Source organism: Schistocerca serialis, chromosome 12 (assembly GCF_023864345.2).
Source record: "Schistocerca serialis cubense isolate TAMUIC-IGC-003099 chromosome 12, iqSchSeri2.2, whole genome shotgun sequence".
Lineage (NCBI taxonomy): Eukaryota > Metazoa > Arthropoda > Insecta > Orthoptera > Acrididae > Schistocerca > Schistocerca serialis.
This window is the reverse complement of record NC_064649.1, coordinates 113,349,081-113,362,756: the sequence shown is the minus strand read 5'-3', so window position 1 is coordinate 113,362,756 and position 13,676 is coordinate 113,349,081. Positions and strand designations below refer to the sequence as shown.

The 13,676-nt window shown below is 42.7% G+C and overlaps 1 protein-coding gene across 1 annotated transcript in view; it reads right to left on the bottom strand.

Moving 5' to 3' along the window:
- Nucleotides 1–12,610, bottom strand: part of LOC126427979 (uncharacterized) — a 41,820-nt gene extending 29,210 nt beyond the window's left edge. Inside the window, exon 1 of the mRNA XM_050089864.1 lies at nt 12,559–12,610. The gene's annotated coding sequence lies outside the window, so the exon portion shown is untranslated. The remainder of the gene's footprint in view (nt 1–12,558) is intronic.
- Nucleotides 12,611–13,676: the final 1,066 nt, after the last annotated feature.

The following is a 13,676-nucleotide window of genomic DNA, read 5'->3' as shown; positions in this document are numbered from 1 at the left end:
TTCCAATCAATCAAAAGCTTTCTTTAAGTCTACAAATGCTAGAAACGTAGTTTTGTCTTTCCTTAATCTATCAAGACTGCCTCACGTGTTCCAACATTCCTACGGAATCCAAACTCGTCTTCCCTGGGGTCGGCTTCTGTCTGTTTTTTCATTCGTCTGTAAAGAATTCGTGTTAGTATTTTCCAGCCGTGACTTTCGTTATTCTACCTTAGATATTTTCTATCCTTGCAATTTTTTTCCCGTCAACAAACCTCTGACCACGTGTGCTCACCTCCTTTCTACATGTTCAATGCCCTCTAATAGTGTTATTTCGTACGGACGGCAGACACTTGACAACTATTGGCGAATGTGCTACACTTGTCCTTCGTTACCCACCTTTGTGGATTACTTGAATTTCCCTAGTACTCCACAAAAGCCTTGATGTCCGCCACCCGCTTCATCCAACCACTGAGCTTATGTAATCGTTCCATTTCAAATCCCCAAAAACCTTTGAACCCAGATATTTGTATGATTTAGCCGTTTCCAAACGTGTCTCATTGAGGTTTTAATCCTAGCGTACTACATTTTTTTGTTTTGTTTTGCAGAGTGCACAATTTTACATTTTAGAATATTTAAAGGCTATTTTCAATCTGTGTAACTTCTTTTGGAAAATATTTTATTGCAGATAACCAGCTCACTTACGAATAGCCTTATGTTATTATTAATATTGTCTGCAGTTCGTTAATATACATTATGAACAGTAAAGGTCTGAACACAGTTCCCTGACTCACACTCAAAATTACTTCTACAACCGGCAACAAAGCTTCATCCAAGATACAAGGTGGTTTGAAAAGTTGTCGGAATCACTACGAAAGGTCAGTGCTAGCGCAACGAGCTGTTCACGTGATATTCATTGGACTGTTGCCTGCAAACACGTGACCCGTCAGTGCTCTTGGAAGAGAGCTGTAGCGGTGACGTGGTTCTGTTGTAGTTCTCGCGTAGCGATTTGCGAAGATGGAAAAAATCGAGATTCGAACAGTGATGACATGATGGAGACCGTGGCTGTTGTTTGAAGACAAATGTTGATGGTGTTAGGACAGCAACCAGCCACAAATTTACTTTCAGTTCCTTTATTCAAAGGGTACCGTTACCGGTTATCGAATCGTTGTGATTCATCCTCAGACGGATTACACGCTTTCTTTATGACACGTGGTGTGTTTTTTTTTACAGATTAATTGTCCTAAAATACAAATAATACATAGTTATAAACATGCCACACACAGATGGTTGCGTTACAGATTTTCGTTGCATGTGACTTACGTGAAATGTCGATTTGGAGTGTTTGTCTTCATAACATTCGTCCAACAGATGTGGACACATTCCCACTGCATTCTTATTATTGCACACGTAAATTTTTCTCACTGAACACTTTAGTTTGTCGCTGAGGAGATTTCTATCACGCACCACATGTTTTCATACATACAAAGAGCTTATAAACATATGAGTATCAAAGATGCTATGATATATCGTAACATTTGACGATGATGGCCTATGTTTGGAAAGGATCATATATTCATTTACGCAACTGTAGTACAGAGACATTGATTTTTTGAGTTGACATTGTTAGATTACTTATAAAGCTTTTTTAAATATATAGTACTGTATAGGTAAAATAAAACAGTATTTAATTACATTTAGCATCATGAGAATTATAGTAACATATAAATTTGCTACTTGATCTGCAGATAAGCGTACTAATATTATTTGCTTTGGAGGTTGGAAAATAATTTTTGGAAATTTTTCAGGAAAGGGGTGTTAGCTAACTCCGTTTGTTCGTTAAGGATATAGTCTCGGGTGCTGTTTTTGTGTGTGTGTATTTCTATTTCTTCTAATATATTCATAGTGGCTTCTTTTTCTGCTAGATGTAAGATTTTTAAGTTGTCCTCAATGTTTCTCACTGAATAGTTTTCTTCAGCAATATGGGCTACAAATGCGGATTTGTTTAAGTTACCAAGTCTTAAAGCATAAATGTATTCTTCATATCTAATTTCAAAACTTCTGACTGTCTGTCATGTGGAATTTTGGGCATGTATCGCATTTGAGTTTGTATATTCCTGATTTACGGTAGGGACTCTTGGAGGTATTGACATCATGGATTACTTTTTGTTGTAATTTATTATTTGTGGAAAAGCTGATGATATTTTTCTTTTTAAACAAGTTTGCTATTTGGTATGAAAGTGGGCCTATGTGTGGGAGAGTAGCATATTTAGGTTTGGATTCTGTGGCACATTGATTTGGCTTGAAGTGATTGCCGTGAAGTGGATCTGTGGTTTTTGTCTGCATTTTGTTGTGGAGTTTTTCTATTATTGTGGGTTTATATCCATTATTATGAGCAACTGTTTTAATTATATTGATTTCATTTTGTTAGTCTGTGTCACTCATTGGTACTTTTTTGATTAGATGTAGCATCGTTCTGAAATATGCCATTTTTTGTTTTATATATACATGTAAACAAATACGTAATCAGTGCCGTTTCTTGCATTGTAAAATGTTAATTACATCCGGAGATATTGTAACCTAAAGTTGACGCTTGTGTACCACTCCTCCGCTGTTCGATCGTGTGTATCGGAGAGCACCGAATTACGTAGGGATCCAAAGGGAACGGTGATGGACCTTAGGTACAGAAGAGACTGGAACAGCATATTACGTCCACATGCTAATACTTTTTATTGGTCTTTTTCACTGACGCACATGTACATTACCATGAGGGGTGAGGTACACGTACACACGTGGTTTCCGTTTTCAATTACGGAGTGGAATAGAGTGTGTCCCGACATGTCAGGCCAATAGATGTTCAATGTGGTGGCCATCATTTGCTGCACACAACTGCAGTCTCTGGCGTAGTGAATGTCGTACACGCCGCAGTACATCTGGTGTAATGTCGCCGCAGGCTGCCACAATACGTTGTTTCATATCCTCTGGGGCTGTAGGCACATCACGGTACACATTCTCCTTTAACGTACCCCACAGAAAGAAGTCCAGAGGTGTAAGATCAGGAGAACGGGCTGGCTAATTTATGCGTCCTCCACGTCCTATGAAACGCCCGTTGAACATCCTGTTAAGGGTCAGCCTAGTGTTAATTGCGGAATGTGCAGGTGCACCATCATGCTGATACCACATACGTCGACGCGTTTCCAGTGGGACATTTTCGAGCAACGTTGGCAGATCATTCTGTAGAAACGCGATGTATGTTGCAGCTGTTTGGGCCCCTGCAATGAAGTGAGGACCAATGAGGTGGTCGACAATGATTCCGCACCATACATTTACAGTCCACGGTCGCTGTCGCTCTACCTGTCTGAGCCAGCGAGAATTGTCCACGGACCAGTAATGCATGTTCCGTAGATTCACTGCCCCGTGGTTTGTGAAACCCGCTTCATCGGTAAACAGGTAGAACTGCAACGCATTCTCTGTTAATGTCCATTGACAGAATTGCACTCGATGATTAAAGTCATCACCATGTAATTGCTGATGTAGCGACACATGAAACGGGTGAAAGCGGTGACGAAGCAGTATGCGCATGACACTACTTTGACTCAGTCCACCGGCTCTCGCAATGTCCCGTGTACTCATGTGCGGGTTCGTGGCAACAGCAGCTAACACACCAACTGCACCCGCTTCTCCTGTGACGGGCCTGTTACGGACCCGTTTGTGTGCTACGACCATACCTGTTGCATACAGTTGGCGGTAGATGTTTTGCAATGTGCGGCACGTTGGATGCTCTCTGTCCGGGTACCGTTCTGCATACACCCTGCAGGCTTCAGCTGCATTTCGTCGACACTCGCCATAGATGAGTATCATCTCCGCCTTTTCAGAGTTCGAATACACCATGGTCACAGTTCCTACAACACTACACTACCACAGACGTCTGGTAACACGGTGTACTACAGTTGGTCTGCGTGCGGAGACGAATGCAGAATAACAATAACAGCAAGCGCTACATGCGGACACTGCGACAGCTAGACCAAACCACAACAGTGCACTACAGCCACACTCGTAAACACGGACGTCATCGTAAACATGTCCCTGAAGATGCTGCTCGCCGACCGTGGCCCGTGTTTGTTACAACACGCAACTGAACTTCGGAGGTTTCAAGCGTCAACTTTAGGTTACAATATCTCAGGATGTAATTAACATTTTACTACGCAACAAACGGCACTGATTACGTATTTGTTTATATGTTCAGATGTGCTAACAAAACTAACGTGGTTCCATTAAAAAAACGTAGGTTTGTGTTAAAAAACATACTTCCGTGCATTTTTGTATGGTTTGTATTAAACAATTATACTAGCCCCTCTCCTCATGTTCGGTCTGTGGAATCGGTTCGTCAGTATTTGATGTGGTTTACGAAATATATCCAGCGATAACGTTAGGTGACTCACTCTGTATATAACATAAAAGTGCTGACTGGATGTACAGCGCAACCGGTTGCGTAGCAGATTAAAACCTAGTCCAGTTCATGAATCGCTCGTTCAAGTGTCGCCATGGTCATTTTTCTTGTTCAATTTGAAATATCTGTATCTCATAATTGTAAAAGTCATCATCGTTTTTTATGAATAATGCACGTCTTCTTGCTTCTAACTACATATTGCACGCAAAATTTCTGTTTTACACTACTGGCCATTAAAATTGCTACACCACGAAGATGACGTGCTACAGACGCGAAATTTAACCGACAAGAAGAAGATGCTGTGATATGCAAATGATTAGTTTTTCAGAGCATTCACACAAGGATGGCGCCGGTGGCGACACCTTCAACGTGCTGACATGAGGAAAGTTTCCAACAGATTTCTCATACACAAACAGCAGTTGATCGGCGTTGCCTGGTGAAACGTTGTTGTGATGCCTCGTGTAAGGGGGAGAAATGCGTACCATCACGTTTCCGACTTTGATAAAGGTCGGATTGTAGCCTATCGCGTTTGCTGTTTACCGTATCGCGACATTGCTGCTCGCGTTGGTCGAGATCCAATGACTGTTAGCAGAATATGGAATCGGTGGGTTCAGGTGCGTAATACGGAACGCCGAGCTGGATCCCAACGACCTCGTATCACTAGCAGTCGAGATGACAGGCATCTTATCCGCATGGCTGTAACGGATCGTGCAGCCACGTCCCGATCCCTGAGTCAACAGATGGGGACGTTTGCAAGACAACAACCATCTACATGAACAGTTCGACGACGTTTGCAGCAGCATGGACTATCAGCTCGGAGACCGTGGCTGCGGTTACCCTTGGCGCTGTATCACAGTCAGGAGCGCCTGCGATGGTGTACTCGACGACGAACCTGGGTGTACGAATGGCAAAACGTCATTTTTTCGGACGAATCCAGGTTCTGTTTAGAGCATCATCATGCTCGCATCCGTGTATGCTGACATCGCGGTGAACGCACATTGGAAGTCTGTATTCGTCATCGCCATACTGGCGTATCACCCGGAGTGATGGTATGGGGTACCATTAGTTACACGTCTCGGTCACCTCTTGTTCGCATTGACGGCCCTTTGAACAGTGGACGTTACATTTCAGATGTGTTACGACCCGTGGCTCTACCGTTCATTCGATTCCGGCGAAACCCTACATTTCAGCAGGATAATGCACGACCGCATGTTGCAGATCCTGTACCAGCCTTTCTGGATACAGAAAATGTTCGACTGCTGCCCTGGCCAGCAGATTCTCCACATCTCTCACCAATTGGAAACGTCTGGTCAATGGTGGCGGAGCAACTGGCTCGTCACAATACGCCAGTCACTACTCTTGATGAACTGTGGTATCGTGTTGAAGCTGCATGGGCAGCTGTACTTGTACACGCCATTCAAGCTCTGTTTGAGTCAATGCCCTGGCGTATCAAGGCCATTACTACGGCCAGAGGTGGTTGTTCTGGGTACTGATTTCTCAGGATCTATGTACTCAAATTGTGTGAAAATTAATCACATGTCAGTTTCAGTATAATATATTTGTTCAATGAATACCCGTTTATCATCTGTATTTTTTCTTGGTGTAGCAATTTTAATGGCCAGTAGTGTAGTTCAATAATAAATTCTTAATTATCGATATTTTATGAACGATTGTTGGTAAAGTTCGCTTACATTAAGAAAACACAACAAATTAATTCTTTAGGCCAGAAACGAAAAGTAAATACTCTTTTTGGACTATGTCCATTGTCTTATACCACAGATGGAGTCTCGCACGAACCAGACTGGTAAGTGTCGTAGAAACAGGAAGAACAATCATTTTGACAGCATCGAGCACACCATACAAATGCTGCATTTTTGCGTTTACGACTGTGCCATTACAATATGAACCAAACAGAGCGGATCTGCAGCCAAGTTACGGGATCTGTAGCGAGAATTTACAAGACTGTTAACCTGCCAGACGTATTGGAACTAACGGACGTAGCTTTTTCACGTGTCTCTGGCATGATGTACAACGGAACGTCAGAAAAGAAGAGGAGAAAATGCGGCGTGGATTCTGTTGTTGATCAACTGGTGGACGTAGCAGATGACAGTTCCAGAACTGAAATGTTTTTCTCGGATTCTGGTAAGGAAGAAGTTAAGAGATTACCAGATGACTGACTGCAATTAACACCTTCAGTGTCTCCAGTATTCAACCATACGATGAAATTCCTGTATTACGATCATCACACATAGCCCGGTCAGAGACATTACCCTGTGTTTTCATCACTCTTGTTATGTAATTGGTTCAAAATGGTTCAAATGGCTCTGAGCTCTATGGGACTTAACATCGGAGGTCGTTAGTCCCCTAGAACTTAGAACTACATAAACCTAACTAACCTAAAGACATCACACACATCCATGCCCGAGGCAGGATTCGAACCTGCGACAGTAGCGGTCGCTCAGTTCCAAACTGAAGCGCCTAGAACCGATCGGCCACTCCGGCCGGCATGTGATTGGAATACTGTGTTAGGTGAGGACGAGAGCATTTTATGCTTTCCGTCTGGTCACCTAAGAAGCGCGCAGCTGTAGTGGAGTTTTGCGAATATTACTTCATTCTCTTTAAAAATGAAATGACATTCGAAGGTACGGTATATTGTTCCTCTGCTCGTCTCTTTTTACGTCTGAACTGCAGCTGCTCACATCATTGCAGGCTAGTTGAACCGTTGGCTGACCAGTGATGTCCCAAGTTTAATACGTCGATAGAGCTGTTGTCTATGTGCGTCTAGGACAGCATAAAACGTATCCTTATGATAGTACTTGACTGTACTTATCACAGCTGGGCTTCCGCTTCCTGCGAAACGAAATCCAATGATATTCAAGCAAACGCGGAAGAATACATGGCATAATGTTTACATCAGGTTTATTGCTATGACGAGCACAGTGTGGTGTCACCGCCAGACACCACACTTGCTGGGTGGTAGCCTTTAAATCGGCCGCGGTCCGTTAGTATACGTCGGACCCGCGTGACGCAACTATCGGTGATTGCAGACCGAGCGCCGCCACACGACAGGTCTAGTCTAGAGAGACTCCCTAGCAGTCGCCTCAGTTGTACACCGTCTTTGCTAGCGATGGTTCACTGTCTACATACGCTCTCATTTGCCGAGACGACAGTTTAGCATAGCCTTCATATACGTCATTTGAAACGACCTAGCAAGGCGCCATACTCAGTTACTATTGATATTGTGAATCATGTATCGTCAAGAGCGACGTTCATCATTAATGGATTAAAGTTAAGTATCAAACTAATTACGTCCACTTTCTGAATTCTAATTCCCTGTCATGTTCCAGACCTCACGTCAGTATAGTCCTTCCCTCCTCACGCCAGCCTGCTTGAGCTAAAACGCGTGCATTTCGGCCTCCATTCGTAACACGGAGTTGGCTCTTCTGCCAACACTACACAGAGTATACAATACAATATGTGGGCCATTGGGCCCTGGAGCTGTGCTTAATTTCAGCAAGTTCAGTAGTTTCTCAACACCACTGAGCTTTACAGCAGCGCGCGAACGAAACTGGAGCAACATTCCCGGATTTTCGTTTGTAAATCATTATTTTAAAGCAGATTTCAGTACTTGTCCTTTTGTTTATGCTTTGTACAGTTCCAGAATCAGTTGGTGTGTTGTGTAATCCTGAGAATAAGTGGTAACAAACAAACAAATCAAAAAAGCCAAAGAAACCTCACAAAATTACGGTGAAGCGCCTGGATTGTTTCAACACAAATGATGCAACTACAGTATGAGTGACCTTCAGTCCCAGAACAATTGGTATACATTGCTCACCATGCAAGGAAGAAAGGATTCCAAAAAAAAAAAAAAAAACGGAAGAGTACTTATTTTTCGAGTACTGTTGGGAGAATATGTGACTAACATTCTGCGCAGTAATATCGGTCACGAAGAGACTCTGACAAGGGAACCTCCCCATCGCACCCCCCTCAGATTTAGTCATGACACAGTGCATAGGCCTTGAAAAACTGAACACAGATCAATCGAGAAAACAGGAAGAAATTGTGTGCAACTATGAAAAAGTAAGCAAAATATACAAACTGAGCAGTCCATGCGCAACATAAGCAACATCGAGGAACAGTCTTAGCCCAGGAGCGCCGTGGTCCCGTGGTTAGCGTGAGCGGCTGTGGAACAAGAGGTCATTGGTTCAGTCTTCCCTCGAGTGAGAAGTTTAATTTTCAGATAATTATTTTGCGAAACTGCACAGGTACACAGAGCAGTATTGTTTACGTGATCGTGTGTCAATTATCAAAGTTCAGGCACTCACACATAACCAACTTCGAATTCCAGGACATGTTCAGATTTGCTTGGACATATGCAGGATTTGACGGTGTATATGAGAACGTTAAAAACATATGTTTTGACAGAGCACAGGGAAAACTGTTCGACTGTGAAACTGTTGCATTCATTTGTTGCAGTTTTTTTACGTGACAAACTCTTATGTTTTCATCACTTTCTTGGGAGTGATTATCACATCCACAAGAAAGACCTAAATCGGGCGAGGTAGAAGAATCTAACAAGTTAGGTGGGTCGACAACATATTCCTGTCATGTGACGCACATGCCGTCACCAGTGTCGTATAGAATATATCAGATGTGTTTTCCTGTGGAGGAATCGGTTGACCTATGACCTTGCGATCAAATGTTTTCGGTTCCCATTGGAGAGGCACGTCCTTTCGTCTACTAATCGCACGGTTTTGCGGTGCGGTCCAAAACACAGACACTTATTACAGTGAACAGAGACGTCAATGAACGAACGGGTAGATCATAACTTTGCAAAAATAAAGAACGTAAACTTTTCACTCGAGGGAAAACTTGAACCAAGGACCTCTCGTTCCGCAGCTGCTCACGCTAACCACGGGACCACGGCGCTCCTGAGCTCACACTATCTTTAATGTTGCCTATCTTGGGCATAGACTACTCAGTTTGTATATTTTGCTTATTTTTTTCATAGTTCCACACAACTTTTTCCTGTTTTCTCGATTGATCTGTGTTCAGTTTTTCAAGGCCTATCCACTTTGCCAACTTTTAACTAAATCTGACGGGGGTGCGATGGGGAGGTTTCCTTGTGAGATGAAAGGGCTTCCGGTAAGCTTGAATGGAACGAAACCACATAGCTTATTGCACCAGACTTCAATAATCCCAATTGTTTTGCAGATTACGTTCAGGTTGTAGCAAACAGCAACTGACAAAAGCAGTGCTTACAGTCTAATTTCAGAGTCCACAAAAGCTTTTGACGCCTAACTGTATTTAAAAATAAGTGTTTTTCGTCGCCTGACAGACTTGTCTGTGCAGTGAGTAATAGAAGAACACGTGCGAGTCCATATGGAAGACATAGGACGTCCAGTGTTAGATTCAGAGTGTAAAAGAACTTTCGGTGGCTTCTCACCAAATGAGACAGAGGGCACAGATAAGATGTCTTCGGAATTCCTAAAGTCGTTAGGTAACGATGCATTCAAACGACTTTTTTAGTTGGTTGGTATAACATGTGTGTGTGTGGAGACCTAACGTCAGACTTTCGGAAATATATGAGCCACACAGTTCCGAAGATAGGAAAACGGACGGGTACTAAAATTATCATACTATGATCCCACGCACCCAAATTTCTGAAAAGAATAACATACAGAAAAAAGGAAAAGAAAAGTGTGTATCTGTTACCTGGCGATTAGTTCCGCTTTCAGAAAGGCTCCAAAGAGCGCCAGCCGCGGTGGCCGAGCGGTTCTAGGCGCTTCAGTCCGGAACCACGCGGCTGCTACGGTCGCAGCTTCGAATCCTGCCTCGGGCATGGATGTGTGTGATGTCCTTAGGTTAGTTATGTTTAAGTAGTTCTAAGTTCTAGAGGACTGATGACTTCAGATGCTAAGTCTCATAGTGCTCAGAGCCATTTCAGCTTAAATATGTTATCTAGAGAAATGTATTCGCGAAGTTTCATTGCTCTGCATTAAATATTTATTGGTGTTACGATTTTACTCCGTCAGTGTATTACACACCACTAAAATAAGTTGAATACGTATTATTAACTAACGCTGTACGAAACACGAGCTACAGCAGAAAACCCGGTGAACTACTTGTAGATGTTTGTACAGCGCGTTCCTTCATATGATATTAAAACCAGCCTCTAGATTGTAGCACCGACCACGACACATCTCGTGTTCCTAGATACAGTAGCGTCCAGGTGCAACACTAGACCCCTTTATAATATTACACGACACTTGTTGGAACACGTGAGGCAATACTGACCTTACGACTTACCTCAGAAGAAAGATTAAGGAAAGGCAAACCTACGTTTTTAGCATTTGTAGACTTAGAAAAGCTTTTGACAATGTTGACTGAAATACTCTCTTTCAAATTCTGAAGGTGGCTGGGGTAAAATACAGGGAGCGAAAGGCTATTTACAATATGTATAGAAACCAGATGACAGTTATAAGAGTCGAGGGGCATGAAAGGGAAGCAGTGGTTGGGAAGGGAGTGAGACAGGGTTGTAGCCTCTCCCCGATGTTATTCAATCTGTATATTGAGTAAGCAGTAAAGGAAACAAAAGAAAAGTTCGGAGTAGGCATTAAAATCCATGGAGAAGAAATAAAAACTTTGAGGTTCGCCGATGAAATTGTAATTCTGTTAGAGACAGCAAAGGACTTGGAAGAGCAGTTGAAGGGAATGGACAGTGTCTTGAAAGGAGGATATAAGATGAACATCAACAAAATAAAAACGAGAATAATGGAATTAGTTGAATTAAGTCTGGTGACGCTGAGGGAATTAGATTAGGTAATGAGACACTTAAAATGGTAAAGAAGTTTTGCTATTTGGGGAGCAAAATAACTGATGACGGTCGAAGTAGAGAGGATATAAAAGGTAGACTGGCAATGGCAAGGAAAGCGTTCCTGACGAAGAGAAATTTGTAAACATCGAGTATAGATTTAAGTGTCAGGAAGTCGTTTTTGAAAGTATTTGTATAGAGTGAAGCCATGTATGGAAGTGAAACATGGAGGACAAATAGTTTAGACAAGAAGAGAATAGAAGCTTTCGAAATGTGGTGCTACAGAAGAATGCTGAAAATTAGATGGGTAGATCACATAACTAATGAGGAGGTATTGAATAGAATTGGGGAGAAGAGGAGTTTGTGGCACAACTTGACAAGAAGAAGGGACCGGTTGGTATGACATGTTCCGAGGCATCAAGGGATCACAAATTTAGCATTGGAGGGCAGCGTGGAGGGTAAAAATCGTAGAGGGAGACCAAGAGATGAATACACTAAGCAGATTCAGAAGGATGTAGGTTGCAGTAGGTACTGGGAGATGAAGAAACTAGCATAGGATAGAGTAGCATGGAGAGCTGCATCAAACCAGTCTCAGGTCTGAAGACCGCAACAACATGTATCAGAGTACAGTGAAGCAAAAAGACAGGTAACATATCAAGGCCAACAGTGTAAAAATGTAAAATAATGTGAATTGGCAAGTAAGAGCAGATGATTGTAGTGACAATAAAGAGCATACAACAGATGCGTGTCCTGTATTCCGTAAAAAGGCTGAACTGCTGTCGGCAATCGCCTCTTAGAACATTTAATTTAAAAAAAGTAGTCACGTATATGCAAAGGTAGATGTAGATGAAAGAATAATAAGTTAATAGTGATTGTGAAAGGTAAAGTTTCGAAACCAATTATCACCAGATTAGTACATAATTGTAGGAATTACGAACATTCAACTGACAAAGAATCTTAAACGACTAACGTAAATCCTGCTACACCTACATGGTTCAAATGGCTCTGAGCACTATGGGACTTAACTGCTGAAGTCATTAGTCCCCTCGAACTTAGAACTACTTAAACCTAACTAACCTAAGGACGTCACACACATCCATGCCAGAGGCACGATTCGAACCTGCGACCGTAGCGGTCGCGTGGTTCCAGACTGTAGCGCCTAGAACCACTCGGCTACTCCCGCTGGCACTACACTTATAGTTACATTACCAAACATATTTAACAAACATACGTTTTCAGCATTTCAGCAAGAAAAATACAGAACGCAGGACCTACCGAATCTATTATTAGTGTGATGTGCTACGAAGTACCAACTTACTTTCACTAGAAGTAGCTTTGTTGTCCTCTTGTACGTGCAAGTACAGCCATACGTGTACAACGCAATACGTTACGGCAATACACTACAGCAGCGGCTTATATAGTGGACTTCTGCACTATCTGGTATGCCATAATGATTCGTCAGGATATCTAATGTCGGCGGGTGCAAGGAATCGCGCGATTCCACTTGTCTCATGCCTGCCACTACGCTGCGTATCCAACATACTTTGTATTAAGAATGTCTTCTCGTCGCAGCTGTTCTAGCGTTCGAGTGAGTGCTGATATTGTGCGGCACATTTGTCTAACACATAAATAGCAGCACTGATGTTGCCAGCATTGTATAAGGATTGTCAGACGAAGTGATTTTTAATCACAGGCTCCACGAGCAGAGGTTGGCACTACTGCTGCGTAGTTTCCCCGCTTGCTTTTCAGTCTCTCGATTACTTGGAATGCAGCGTATCAGCAGATGATATCGCTAATGTATCGCAAATCTCAAGATGTGGGGGACGATGTATCTCTTTCGCTGTGTTGCGTCTTCCGGCTCACAAAAGATTCTTGCCTCTCCAGTTAGCTATTTACTGAATTATTTAGATGTTCTATGCCTCGCTGGGCGTAATATATCGTAATTACGTCGATCGAACGGAAATATTTTAGATCTGGTAGCCACGAACAGACCAGGCCTCATCGACGGTGTCAGAGTTGAGACAGGGATTAGTGATCATGATGTTGTCATTTCGACTATGGTTACGAAAGTTAAAAAGTCGGTCAAGAAGGCTAGGAGAGTATTCTTACTAGAAAGAGCAGATAAGCAGTTGTTAGCATCCCACTTAGTAAATGAATCGACTTCATTTACTTCCGGTACGATGGACGTGGAAGAATTATGGGCAAATTTTAATCACATTGTAAATCACGTATTGGAGAAGTATGTGCCGAAAAAGTGGGTTACGGGCGGAAAAGACCCACCGTGGTTTAACAGCGCAATTCGGAGAATGCTCAGGAAGCAAAGGCAGTTGCACTCGCCATACAAGAAAGATCGGGAGAATGAGCATCTACATCTACATTTATTCTCCGCAAGCCAGCCAACGGTGTGTGGCGGAGGGCACTTTACGTGCCACTGTC